The sequence below is a fragment of the Phyllobates terribilis genome, unplaced genomic scaffold (genome assembly GCF_046119375.1).
Source record: "Phyllobates terribilis strain yellow unplaced genomic scaffold, ASM4611937v1 Scaffold_5__5_contigs__length_657084704, whole genome shotgun sequence".
Lineage (NCBI taxonomy): Eukaryota > Metazoa > Chordata > Amphibia > Anura > Dendrobatidae > Phyllobates > Phyllobates terribilis.
This window is the reverse complement of record NW_027362765.1, coordinates 35,974,223-35,988,638: the sequence shown is the minus strand read 5'-3', so window position 1 is coordinate 35,988,638 and position 14,416 is coordinate 35,974,223. Positions and strand designations below refer to the sequence as shown.

At 41.8% G+C, this 14,416-nt stretch overlaps 1 protein-coding gene and 1 pseudogene across 1 annotated transcript in view; both read left to right on the top strand.

Annotated features, from left to right (window-relative positions):
- The window catches only part of LOC141270645 (uncharacterized), a 327,734-nt gene that overhangs the window by 185,081 nt on the left and 128,237 nt on the right, over nucleotides 1–14,416 (top strand). The window lies entirely within an intron of this gene.
- LOC141270784 (uncharacterized) overlaps nucleotides 1–14,416 on the top strand; it is a 116,657-nt pseudogene that overhangs the window by 19,056 nt on the left and 83,185 nt on the right.

The window sequence follows — 14,416 nt, the reverse complement described above, 5'->3', positions numbered from 1 at the left end:
GCGATCCGTTATTCTGGTAGTTATGCATTACCGCTCCCCAGAGGGGCTCTCAGCTATGGAAAAATAAGCATATTGTTCCTTGGCTGACCCTGCCACTAAAATTATTGGTCCCGTTATTATCGGACGTATGGAACTTTAGTTATTCCATATTTCTTATCGGTGCCGGATGTCCTGGGAATCTCTATTAAATTCCCTTTGACGTCCTGGGAATAGAATTTCCTCAGCTACATCTAAATTGTCACAAGCCTGTGTCTAATTATCCCCTGCCTCTGCCGATGAAAAATACTCTCGCATTTTAATTGGGTTGTAGCACCTCTCTTGTGCTAGTATTTGTTTAAGCTACTTCTGCTCTGGGTTGATAATTGGCATACAGAGAGCTCTTGGTCCTTTGACCAATACTATAGGGGAGGGGTGAGAGGGAAGAGGGGTTTGGGAGAGAGAATTCTTAATCACACAGGCTGCTCACAGTACTACCAGCAACATGCAGTGTGGGGTTGACATGTTGAAAAATAGACGTACAGTTGGTTCCACGATTGATCCACTCTGTACTGCAAGTCTAATTAGATGAAACTAACCGAATATAATGCGTCAAACAGTGTCTACACAAACCATCAGAACTAGGTGTTTGCACAACATTTGGCTAAGAGACAGTGGTCTGGCCACATACACTCCATTGACCTTGCGCCACTGCTCGCAAAGGCTATTATGGTGCAAAGTAATACGTGAATGAAGGTTTATATTCTTTAGCAATGAGTCTGTCATGCTCCTGAGTTCGAACCATTGAAAGTGTGCTTTCTGGTCGGCTTCTCTGTCCGCCGAGCCATAGCAGACACGCCTGTTTTTTCGGGTCTTTAGGTTCTGCTATTCTGGCTGCAGTCTGTTTAGCATAACACAGGTGTTTTCATCTGTCTGCCCTATTACCTTTTGGGTGCGGCTTTATATTCTTTCCCCCGCTGGCATTTCTTGCTGGTGATATTCTCATTTGGATTACGACCCCATTCTTCTGTAGTTTAAAGCAAGTCAGTGATTTTCCAGCTAGGGTTTATCTCTTTGCTGTTTCTGTTCTTTGCTCTGCACCTATCTTCTATTTCTTTTTAGGAAGTAGGGAGCATATTTTGTAACAATATGTACTTTATACTTTATTTTGTTTTTAGTGGTTTATTTTACTCACCCTGGGATCTTTCCTTTTGTAGGTAATTCACACTCTGCAATGCCCTCCGGTTCTTTAGGAGGAACGTGAAGCCCTCGACAGCCTTTTAGGCAGCATTGGTCCAAGTTGCCATCTTCTAGTCTGTGGTTAGGGCTATCTCTGCTCACACAGGAACCACTAGGGACTGTGGAGTCAGTATTTCTAGTCTGTACAGGAACCGTCAGGATCATGTGCAGAATTTAGCTTTACCTATTATCCCGAGTGAGTAGCTACTCTAGCATGACAGTCCCGCTTTTGCCTTGGATACAATGATAGCTGGAGATTAATCTGAAGAAATTGGAAATGCCATGAAGAGGCCTTCATGAGGGAACCTCACACCTGTCTTACTTCGGAGATTATGTTGGGTACATAATTTTTAGAGACTCTATAGTGACCTCTCTCTAGCCGGACCCCTCTAGTAATTATTCCCAGTACGCTAACAGCATTATTTTGATTTGATCATGGAACCAGTGGTGCGGTCATTTCTACAGAGTGTATTAGGAAACATTTATCAACAGAACATCAGGACACATGTTGGTGCTACAGTGAGCAGCCTGTGTGGTCTGATCATGCTACCATGGCTGCAGCGTTTCTGAACTCATCCATCATCATTTCTGGGACGTCGTTGGTGGCAATTGTACAGGGGGCTGCCAACAGTGGATCTTGATGATTTGCCCAAGTACATTAAGCGTGGCAGAACATTCCTCAGACAACCACTAGTAACCTAATTGATAGTAACCAAGGGTGTAAGTGCGGGGATTTCTATGCATGGTGCTCATACGCGATAATCAATAAATTGATATGTTAGAACAATAGAAGCAAAATTTTCCAAACATTTCCATATCAGTAAAATGTCTCCATCTTGTGATTTCACCAATTCCAATTCACCAGGTGCAATTTCTATGTTGATGTATTGTATAAATTTGAGGGGTTGACTCGAGACTTTAAAATTACAAAGAGCTAAACAGAATCTGTAAAAGAGTAATCAGTCAGCTAAAATACTAAGTGAATTGCAGGAACCAATGAAAACAAAACTAAAGAAACTCTTTAAATATATAAATGCAAAAAAAATAAAGGTTCGGACAGATGAGTCCTCTAAATAATATTCATGCAAAAAGTCAATAGTAACCAGCTTACCCAGATCGTAGTTTCTCCTTCGTCCGATCATCTGCCAGGGATCCGCACGGAAATGAGGGAGGCACACCCTCCTGCAATCACTTGGAACCAAAACAAATAAAGTCCAGCGGAGGAACCCTTATTTTTTTTCATTTTTCTTAAAATCTTTTTATTCTTCAGCAATCCTTAAAAGAACATCATTCCTTTTCGGGCCAGGTATGTACATAGAGTGGGCACTTTATGGCAGTGTAGAGGACAGAGCTGTCTAGGAACAGACTACGCATTTCAACCTTATAGGTCGTCTTCTAGGTCTAATCAACTATTAGACCTAGACCTAGAAGAAGACCTTATATGGTTGAAACGCATAGTCTGTTCCTAGACAGCGGTGTCCTCTACACTGCCATAAAGTGCCCACTCTATCTACATACCTGGTCCGAAAAGGAATGATCTTTTAAGGATTGTTGAAGAATAAAAAGATTTTAAATAAAATGCTGAAATAAGGGTTCCTCCGCTGGACTTTATTTGTTTTGGTTCTAAATAATATTAACCCGGAGTTGGTCACTGAGAATCAAGAGAAGGCAGAATTACTAAGTGGCTTTTGATTTGTATATAACAGAGAGACAGCGGCAGATGTAGTCAATCCTAGCGTGCCCAATATGTCATCTAAGATATTTTGTTCACTAAATGTACATATGGTCCAAAATCAGTCACATGAAATCAATGTGAACAAGGCATCGGCCCAGATGCGCTGCATTCAAGGGTTCTTAAGGTACTCCGTTCAGTTATTCTGCCCCTGTACTGTGACTGGTACTGTGCCGACCGACTTGCCCAAAGCTAATAGGGTGCCCATTTTAAAAAGGGCTCCAGGTCTTTCCAATGTATTTTTAGACCAGTAGCTTAACAGCCAATTGCACAATATTCATGAACAAGAGGTGACATTTTTAAGAATTTGGCACAAAATGTCAGTGAATACCACAGGAAAGAAAAATAGGCTTTTGTACATGACAAATCCAATGGCCATTATTAGTCTTGTATCTCACATAGCAACTCTGCAGCTCCCCATGATCTAATATTTGGATGGGTGCATTGAGCAGCACAACAGAGCCCTTTACATCTGCCAACCTTCTTAGATGCCATGATTGCTTTTAACAGCAGCACATGGTTAAACTGCAGGGATCTCAGTTGGAGCTATGTTTGTGCTATCCTTATGATGTCCATGTACATTGTGGTGCAAAAAAGGGTTAAACATTTGTAAAAAAAATAAATATATGTGTGTATATATCGTATTTTCCGGATTATAAGGCTGCGTGCCCACGATGCGGATTTAATGCTTTTCCGTGGCACCATTTCCGCCGTGAAAACACATTAAAAACTCATGTTAAGTTGTTTGCCAATTTACCAATGGTAATCCGCATGTGCTGTGCACATGCTGCGGAAATTTCCGCTGCGGATTATCATTGCGGAAAAATCCGCAGCACAACCATTTTGCGGAATCACGGCGAAATCACCGCCATTGACTTGCATTAGACCATATAACATCCGCATGACTACACCAACACATGTGGATATTATGCAATTCAATGCACGGATGGTACCCAGGTCTGGAGAAGAGGAGACTCTCCTCCAGACCCCGGTACCATAGTACCTGTAGTTAAAAAATAATTAAAATAAAAGAAAACCTATATACTTACCTTCTGATGGCCCCCTGTCTGCTCCCAGCGGTGCTGCTGGCTCTTCGGCTGCTCGCGGTGGTAAAAGGACCTTCCATGACGTCATTTAGTCATGTGACAGGTGAGGCGACCGCTGACGGCGGTCGCGTGACCTGTCACATGACTAAATGATGTCATGGAAGGTCCTTTTTTAGAGCACCGCGAGCCGCCGAAGACACCGGACGCACCGTACAGGAGACCGGGGGGCCATCGGAAGGGGAGTATAATTTTGCTAATTAAGACATATTGCTGATTAAGATAAGCTGTTTCGTCACAGTCATCATTCACAGGTCAGGGGGAAAGGTGCAGGTCTCATTGTTTGAGCATTTAATCAATTTACATAGTTGGTATCCCCCTGCTCTGTAAATCAACAACTAGCTGGCTTAGTACAATATGTAATAAGCATGTTAACAATCACTATTGTTCTACCCTGAGTCACTGACCACCTTGACCAGCCAAAGAAACACATACACTATTGTGTTTGTGTTGACTTTTGAATGTATTTCTCTTGACCTAACAAATCTAGACGTCTGGCTAATTAAGATTAGAAGCTGTGTCGTCGCACACAGGATTCTTTATGATGTTACATTGGCTCATCTTCTCCTCATTCAGGTCCCTACAATATTGGCTCCTCTCAGTGGAGATATTCTATATAAGAGAATTTTCCTGATTCACCCATCAAGGATGGATAGAGACAACAACAAGATGGTGGACAGGATAGTACACCTCACCCTAGAGATCCTCTTCCGGCTTACTGGAGAGGTGAGAGATTCTGATGACGTCACATTACATCATTCTTATCTATGGGAATAACAGATGGACAGAACTGGAGAGGTGAGGACTGTGGAAATGTCTGTAGTGAGATTTATTAATGTGTCTCTCCATAACCAGGATTACACAGCAGTAGTCAAGAAGACCTCTAGTGAGTGCTGTCAGGCCCCTGTGTCTGAGGGATGGGGAAGACCCCTGAGCCCAATCACGAGGCTTCGACCTCACCCCCTGATACATGACGACCTCAATGATCAGAAGATACTAGAACTCACCTACAAGATAATTGAGCTGCTGTCTGGAGAGGTGACACTGCTGGAACATTATACAATAACGCTATAAAGGGATCAGGGTGATGACGGTATCATTGTGTGTGTCAGGTTCCTGTAAGGTGTCAGAATGTCGCCGTCTATTTCTCCATGGAGGAGTGGGAGTATTTAGAAGAACACAAAGATCTGTACAAGGACGTCCTGATGGAGGTTCCCCAGCCCTTCACATCACCAGGTAATAGACAGGACTAAATACACCTGGCCTATAATTATCTGTATGTAAAGAATGAATTCAGCCCCTGTATGTGTTTCCTCCAGTTCTATCCAGGAAGAGGACAACGCCAGAGAGATGTCCCCGTCCTCTTCTTCCACCGGACTGTAAACCAGAAAATCCCAATGTTCCTCAGGATCATCAGGTAGATGGAGAGAAGGAGTCATGAGATCTCCTCTATAATGGGCAGACTGCTGTGAAGGTCTTGTGTTCAATCTTGTTTTATCCACCAGTATTATATGTTTTATACTTTGTGTAATGAGAACGGTGGAGATGACCGGATTAGAGCTGATCATACATGTGACTTCTCCATCTTTCTTTTACAATATTTGTTTCAGGGTAAAGATCTGACCCATAGTAATACTACAGGGACATATGTGGCGGGTGAGGATAGGTGTAAAAAGGAGATTCCTACATATGACTACCCCGGTGAGTAGTAACCACTAAAAGCAGAGAAGTCACAGATTCTTCTCGCTCACTGACTGTCTGCTTTATCAGCGCTGTAGTCCGGCCATAGCACAATCAAGTAGTCACCATTCTGATGCTAAACCACTGCATACTCCTCTGCCCAAAACTGTTCTTTTTACCTTGGGCATTGTAAGTCCGTCTGTTTGAAGTTACATCTGTTTCAGCCTAAATTTATAGCCCTGAGGATCTATCTAGCCCCTTGAATGGGGTTCAGATCTCTAAACTAAAAAGCCAAATGACAGCAAATTTTTTCCCTTCTGTGCTGCTGAATTTTCTTTTAGGGTCTCTACAAGACCAGGTCCAGTCTTTCTGGCAAAACTTCGCTTTTATGACTCAGACAGTGTGAATTTTTGTACAATAACAGCAAACTATCCCTTTTATCCTGACTTTTCAGTTTTTGTGAACAAAAAAAACTGATCGTGTTTATGGGATCAAATCACTTTTGAAGTGACTTTGAGGGGACTATACTTTAGAAAAGTGCACTCCTTGTAGTATCAAAAAGCACATTCAAGTGCACATTGGTTCTTCACAGGAATTAACAAAAAGTGGAATGCAAAAGTTAAACATTCTTTTTTTTTTTTCACTAAAATGTTGATGTAGCCCCAATTTTTCTATTTTAACAAGGGGTAATAGGAAAAAATGGACCCCACAAATTATCTTGCAATTTCTCTTGAATCCAACAATATCCTATTGTGTGGGCACATGGAAGGGAAGGAGCACCTTTTGGATACTGAAACGCAGATTTTGCTGGAATGGTTTGTGGGCACTATTTGTACTTAATCTCCCATTACGGCAGAAAACCCCATAAAAAGACCCCAATTTTGGAAATTATACTCCTCAGGGAATTCATTTATAGCATTAGTGACTATTTTAGCCCCTCAGATACTTTCTGGAAATTAGGTCAGTGGATGTTCCAGAGTAAAAACTGCAAATATGCCATTTTGGTGCCCAACAAATAGTGTTGTGCTTCTGGACACAAACACGCTATAATTTTATCTGGTTACTGCTACAGCAATGCCAAGCATGTGGATGTTAACAGTGTTTGGGCATACTGCATGGCTCAGAAGTGAGGGGGGCATTTGGCTTTGGGAGTGCGGATTTTTCTGGATTGGTTTATGGAAGCCATGTTGCTTTTCAAGAGTCTTTTAGCTACTTGTAATGTGGAAACCCTCTATTTTTCCATTGACAGATGATGGATGTAAGTGCAGGATGAGTACAAATTTTTATTGGTATCATTTTGGGCTACATAACATTTTTTGGTGCCTTTTTATTCCAATGTGTGGGAGGCAGAATGAACAAAGAGGGTTTAAGATCGTGCTCTATTGGTTCCTGTTCTGAGGTATACTGTTAGATTGTGACTGTTTTTGTCTTAGTAAATAACTGAATTTTGGTATATAACTGGCTGGTGTTATAAATATTTAATGTAGAAATATTATAAAAATATTTTTAAGGAAATGTAAAAATAATAATTGGTTTTATTTTTAGCCGATAACTGTATCAGATCAGAGGAACACCTGCAATCTTCAATTTTGAAATCAGATGTCATTGCTATCACACAAGATATAACTGAAGTGAATGTCATTACTCCAGATATACCATCATCCCTTCACAGCAAAGATCTATCATCTGATCCTTTTAAACAGCTCCTATCTTCTGATTCAGCACAGACTATTAAGAAGAATAAAAATCACAAAAGAGACATTAAAAATCAAACTGCTCTTACAGCCGAGAAGCCATTTTCATGTTTAGAATATGGAAAAAGTTTTTCCCTTGAAACGCCTTTTGTCTCATATCAAAAAATTCACACAGAGGAGAACAGATTTTGTTGTTCAGAGTGTGGAAAACCTTTTAATCAGAAATCCAGTCTTCTTAGACATAAGAAAAAACACACTGGGGAAAAGCCATATTCATGTTCCGAATGTGGGAAATGTTTTATAGATAAATCAACTTTCGTTAGACACAACAGAACTCACACAGGGGAGAAGCCATATTCATGTTCAGAATGTGGGAAATGTTTTGCAAATAAATCATCTCTTAAAATACATCACAAAATTCACACAGGGGAGAAGTCATATGCATGTTCAGAATGTGGGAAATGTTTTTCAGAGAATTCAAATCTTGTTAAACACCAGAAAATTCACACAGGGGTGAAACCATATTCATGTTCAGAATGTGGGAAATGTTTTTCAGATAAATCAAATCTTGTTGCTCATCAGAGAATTCACACAGGGGAGAACGCTGTTTCATGTTTAGAATGTGGGAAATGTTTTGCAGATAAACAACATCTTGTCAGACATCAGAAAAGTCACACAGGGGAAAGGCCATATTCATGTTCAGAATGTGGGAAATGGTTTACAGAGAAATCACATGTTGTTATTCATAAAAGGACTCACACAGGCGAGAAACCTTTTTCATGTTCAGAATGTGGGAAATGTTTTTCAGTGAAATCACATGTTGCTAGTCATAAAAGAACTCACACAGGGGAGAAGCCATTTTCGTGTTCAGAATGTGGGAAAAGTTATTCAGATAAATCAAGTCTTGTTAGACACCAGAAAAGACCTCACACAGGGGAGAAGCTATCTTGATATTCAGAATGTGGGGAATATTTTAACCAGAAATCGCATCTTATTAGTCTCCAGAGAACTCGCACAGGGGAGAAGCCATTTTCATGTTCAGAATGTGGGAAATGTTTTACTCACAAATGTCATCCATCTTCTTAAACGAGAATTAGGTGAGAAATGGTTTTGAAAATCATATTTTCTTGATCAACAAAAAATCTCACATGGAAACCATATATTTTATTGACAAATTGTAGAAGAAAACAGAGTTAAAGTAAAGAAAAATACTTAAATGAGACAGGGAAAGCAAATTAGAACTTACATTTTAATGAAAAATATATGTGATTACTAATAGATATCTGTTATCTGAAAATAATTTATGTATACGCTACATACACAAAAGTATTGCAACCCCCCTAAATAAAAGCAGAATAAAAATTTTTCTACACGTCTTCTACAGTTGTCTTTAACTTGTCTATTTTACAATAATAAATATGTTCATAAGTTTCTAATTACCTCTATGATCCATTCCGTCTCTGTAGGAACATCTGGTGGGATCTGTGTTTTTTTTAAATCACTTTCCATGCTATGTATAGTAGTTTTTTTCTCCAACACTGGGAACTGATTTCTTTTTCTATACCCTTATACACATATTATTGGATATTTTAAACAATACCTCAATAACTTAACCTGCAATATTTTGCACTTTAAAGCATAACTAGAACATTCTGATTGGTGTCACTCAAAATCATAGAATGTTAGAGTTGAAAGGGACCTCCAGGGTCATTGTGTCTAACACCCTGCTCAATGCAGGATTCATTAAACCATCTACGACAGATATCTTGTCTAGCCTCTGTTTGAAGACTTCTATTGAAGGAGAACTCGCCACCTCTCGTGGCAGCCCGTTTCACTCATTGATCACCCTCACTTGTCAAAAAGTTTTTTTCTAATATCTAATCTATATCTTTTCCCTTTCAGTTTCATTCCATTGCTTCTCGTGTTTCCATGTGCGAATGAGAATAAGGATGACCCCTCTACAATGTGACATCTCTTCAGATATTTGTAAACCGATACTAAGTCTCCTCTTAGCCTTCTTTTTTGCAAGCTAAGCATTCCCAGATCCTTTAATCGTTCCTCGTAGGACATAGTTTGCAGTCTGCTCACCATCCTGGTCGCTTTTCTCTGAACATTTCAGTTTTTCAATGTCTTTTTTAAAATGTGGTGCCCAGAGGTGGCTACAGTATTCCAAATGAGGTCTGACCAAGTAGGAGTAGAGAGGATAATTACTTCACGTGATCTACCCTTTATGCTTCTCTTCATACATCCCAGATCAATCAATGTAATCTGACCTGTAGAACCCTTTGTTATTTTGCATTTACAATGCCTCTGATGTTAAATGAATCCTATGTATAATGAACAATTGCCAAATTTTATACTCTATAAAGCAAAGTCTTAGTATTGTAGGCAATTGCTCTTCATTTATCGGCCATACTTCTTCCTCCCATTTACTTTTTTACTTTTTGCTGTAGCAGAGGTTGGCCCATCCTGTTCCCTCATTTTGGAATTAAATAGCCTAGATACAATTCTCTAATTACGGCAAATTTTCACAAAGTTCTTTTTCCCACAAAATTATTTTTTTATTTTTTTTTCTCTATTTAAAGCCTGTCATAAAACTTTTAAGCTTTAGCAATTGACTTTTCTCCAGAATGAATATGAACTCCAGCGCCTTCATCGCCCTTAGGCTGTGTGCCCACGATGCGTTTTTCAAGCGTTTTTGCTGCGGAATTTTCCGCAGCGTAAACGCTTGGGAAACGCATGGTAAGCCTTCTGCCATGGTCCCCTATGCAATTCCGCACTTTCAATGCCCATACTGCGTATTTTTCCGCAGCGTTTATGCTGCGCTCAAAAATCCGCAGCATGTCCATTAATTTTGCGGAAGCGCTGCTTTTTCGCCGCCATTGACTTGCATTAGAACGCGCCAATTCTGCAAGATTGCATCTGTACTTGCGCAATTGGCGCGTTCTAATGTGCGGATGGTACCCGAATGTGGAGAAGAGAAGACTCTCCTTCACATGCAGGTACCATAGAAACTGTAAAAAAAAGAATAAAATAAAAAATAAAGATTATATTCACCTTCCGACGGCCCCTGGTCTCCTTCCCTGTGCTTGCCAGCAGACTGAAGGACCTGCGCTGACGTCACAGTCATGTGACTGCAGGTCTTTCAGTGCAGTGTCCCGCGATCAGCTGGCAGCCAGGAAGGAGCGCAGCAACGCACGCCGGGCCATCGGAAGGTAAGTATCAAGGTTTATTTTTTTTATTTTTAACCATTCTAAAGGTCACACTATATAAATCCATGCTGTTTGCATGGATTTATATAGTGTGACCTAGTTGTCAAGCACTTTCAAAGTGATGCTAAAATCGCTTTGAAAGCGCATGTGAATCCGCATGTATTTCGCAGGAAAAACGCATGTACAATCCGCATGCGTTTTTTCTGCCAGGGAGATGCAGAAATGCTGCAGAAATTTTCTGCTTCATTTCTGCATCGTGGGCACATAGCCTTATTCTTCCATTCTCCAACCAATGTGATAATTTATATGTATTCTTTGAAATCCCAAATTCATACTCTCTCAAAAAAAATATATTGTGAAAAGTACAGTTCTCCATATTGGAATCTAGAACAGGTTTTCAGAAAGTAAAAACGTGTATATAATGTTTTTACAATCAAATTTTTTGTTTTTTAATCCATTATCCTCTCCTGGCCCTCCCAACAAAAAAAAAAAAACATAACCAAAGATACCATATTGGTTGGTAGGTACACGCATGGAAAGGAACTTGTGTCAAAGACAGCAGCACGCATGTTAAATTGTACTTTTAAAAACAGTTATATAAAAAATTACCCTTTTTTTGCTTTCAGTTTATAGATATTTTCTATTTGTGCCATCCGACCATAACTAAAATTCTATGCTTTGTGAAGCAGACCGTTGTGTATAAGTTTCTGAATTGTGGATTTTTTTCTTTTGTTGCTTAAAAAATATGGCTTACCTATCTCCCAAGCCCGAAAGCACACTTTCTGTGACACACAAGCCGTGGTTTCAGGATTTTTCTTTAATGGCAAAATTAGGATAGAGGAGTATTAAACTACCCTCCTTGTTTTCAGTGTGTGAAGAATAAAAAAAATGCTGGTGTTAAGGTGCTGCTACTGGGTTATATCACAGATCAATTACTTCACAGTGATGCTGACTATACAGGTTCAGCACTTCCCTATCACTTATCCAGAGATTGAGATTACTGCTACCATTTTCTATATGCTTCAGCGCTTCAATATTTCACTACAATCACATTAGTATTTTTTAATTCCTATGTTGGATGACAGAGCTGTCCACTCTGACCTCCTCTCACTAGCCAGCCTCTTGGCTGGCTCTCATCTTTTACTAGTGGCTGTGATGGTCCCCCCTGATTGGCTGCACTAGACCATGTGATGTGATAGTAGTAAGGCATTATAGGGAAGCCAGCGTTTGCATCTAATGTCATCACATCGCTTTCTGAGTCTTCAAGAGTGTGTGAAATGGATTAGTGAATCGAAGTGTTTGAACTCACAGGGACCAGAGAATTTCAGGTAGTTTGACTCAGTCAATCCGCAGCAGATCGACCTGCTCATCTCTACACTATACAGGCAAGAGAGAGGACCCTGCTGGCCATAAGAGTTTACACTCTACATGAGAGAGAAAACTTCGCTGGCCATAAAAACTTACACTCTTCAGGAGAGAGGACCCCGCTGGCCATAACAGCTTGCGTTCTACAGGCAAGAGAGAGGAACCCACTGGCCATAAAAGCTGTAACGGACTGGGTGGTGGAACGACTGTGCTGTGATAAGAGGAGAGCTTGGAGGGGCGTGACTAGGTGTCTCACAAAGTCCAACCTCTGATGCAGGGTGGCTGCCGATTTTGCGATCCGAGTAGAGACGAGGGAGGTGGGACCAGGTGCTACACTAGGACTGACCTCGGGTGGATGGCAGCTGACCCCCAAGGGACAGGAGGCAGGAACGGCCAGGAATAGTAGACTTGTCAAGTACTGGCTGGCACGGCTGGTATAGTGACTGGCACTACAGACACACAGGCAGGCTGGGGGCACTACTGATGTACAGGTAGGCGAGCATGACTTATGTACAGGACAGTTATAGCAAGATATGAGCACTGGGACCTGAGAACTAGCAAGAGTTAAGAAACAAACTAACAACGTTGCACAGGCACCTCTGTGGAGGTGCTGCAAATAGCAATTGTCTCTCAGCCATTGGCTGAGGACACTTTAGGATGGCACGTGCTGCCCCTTTAAGAAGCAGGGAGCTCTTGCCCTAAGCACAGTGCCCGGGTATCTGCGTGCCATGCGCGTACCCCAGACATCAGCAGAAGAGGAGGGAGGAACTGTGGGACCGCGGCGGTGAGTGAGTCGGCGTCTCTGCCAGTGGAGGGAGGCAGAGTGCAGAGACGCTGGCGCTACAGTATCCCCCCTTTATGCCCCCTCTTTTTCAAGCCCGCAAGGAATCTCTACAGGAGGAGAGGGGCATGGATGTTCTCCCTAGGCTCCCAGGACCTCTCCTCAGAACCAAACCCCTTCCAATTCACAAGAAAAAAGTTTTTTCCTGTTTTCCTCTTCGTGGACTGAATGCTCTCTACATCAAAAATGTTTTCAGAGCTGACTGGAGCAGGAGTGGTACCAGGATCTTTGAAAAAAGGACTGAGGACAACAGGCTTGAGAAGAGACACATGAAAATTGGGGATCCGTTAAGAGGCCGGAAGTCTGAGCTTATAGGCTACTTCATTGATCTGTTTTAGAACCTCAAACGGTTCAATGAAGTGAGGACCCAGTTTATAAGATGGTACTTTGAGACGGACATACTTAGACGACAGCCAGACCTTGTCCCTAGGACGAAACAGAGGCGGATCCAGATGTCGCTTGTCTGCTTGTCTTTTCATCCGTTCTGAGGACTTCAATAATGTGGACTTGGTGTCCTCCCAGATCTTAGAAAAACCTTTGACAAGGGATTCAGCAGTAGGAATGTTAGTAGAAACAAGGAATGCAATATTAGGATGTTGACCATCGACTACAAAAAAATGGAGATTTGGCAGAAGATTCACTCACATGGTTGTATGAGAATTTGGCCCACGGCAGGAGTTCGGACCAGTCACTGTGGTGGGCATTGACGAAGTGCCGCAAGAAGTTGGCCAGGATCTGATTGACCCGCTCTACCTGGCCATTGGATTGAGGGTGGTAGGCTAAAGAGAAATCCAGAGTGACATGAAGTAATTTGCAGCTGGCTCTCCAGAAGCGAGAAGTAAACTGGACACCTCTATCCGAGACAATATTGAGCAGAAGACCATGAAGGCAGAAAATATGTTGGATGAACTTCTCTGCAAGCACTGGGGCAGATGGGAGACCGGACAGTGGAGTCAAATGGGCCATCTCGGAGAAGTGATCCACAAACACCCAGATAACGGTACACACGGCCGATAGTGCAAGATCGGTGATGAAATCCATTGTAATATGCTGCTAGGGAGCCAATGGTACGGGCAAAGGAAGTAGCCAACCGGTAGGAAGCTGTGGTTTTTTTTGGCACAAGAGGGACAGGCAGAGACTAAATCCGCAATATCCTTGCGCAGGGTCGGTCACCAATAATGTCGGGAGATGAAGAGAACCGTTTGGCGAGTGACCCCACAGGAGAACCCGCTTCCTATCTGGTTCAGCCACGTAAGTCTTTCCGGAAGGAAGTCAAGACAAATGCAACTGAGCAACCGTAAAAATTTTGGAGGGCTCAATGATGTGTTGGGGCTCCCCCTCCTGGTCGGAAGACTGGAAGGATCTAGAGGGAGTATCCGCCTTGACGTTCTTATCTGCCGGCCGGAAATGGAGAGTGACGTTGAAGCAGGCAAAGAACAGCGACTACCTGGCTAGTCGTGGGTTAAGTCGTTGAGCATATTACAGATAGATGAGATTCTTGTGGTCAGTGTATATAACCACCGGATGCATTGATCCTTCTAGCAAGAAGCACCACTCCTCCAGAGCCAGTTTAA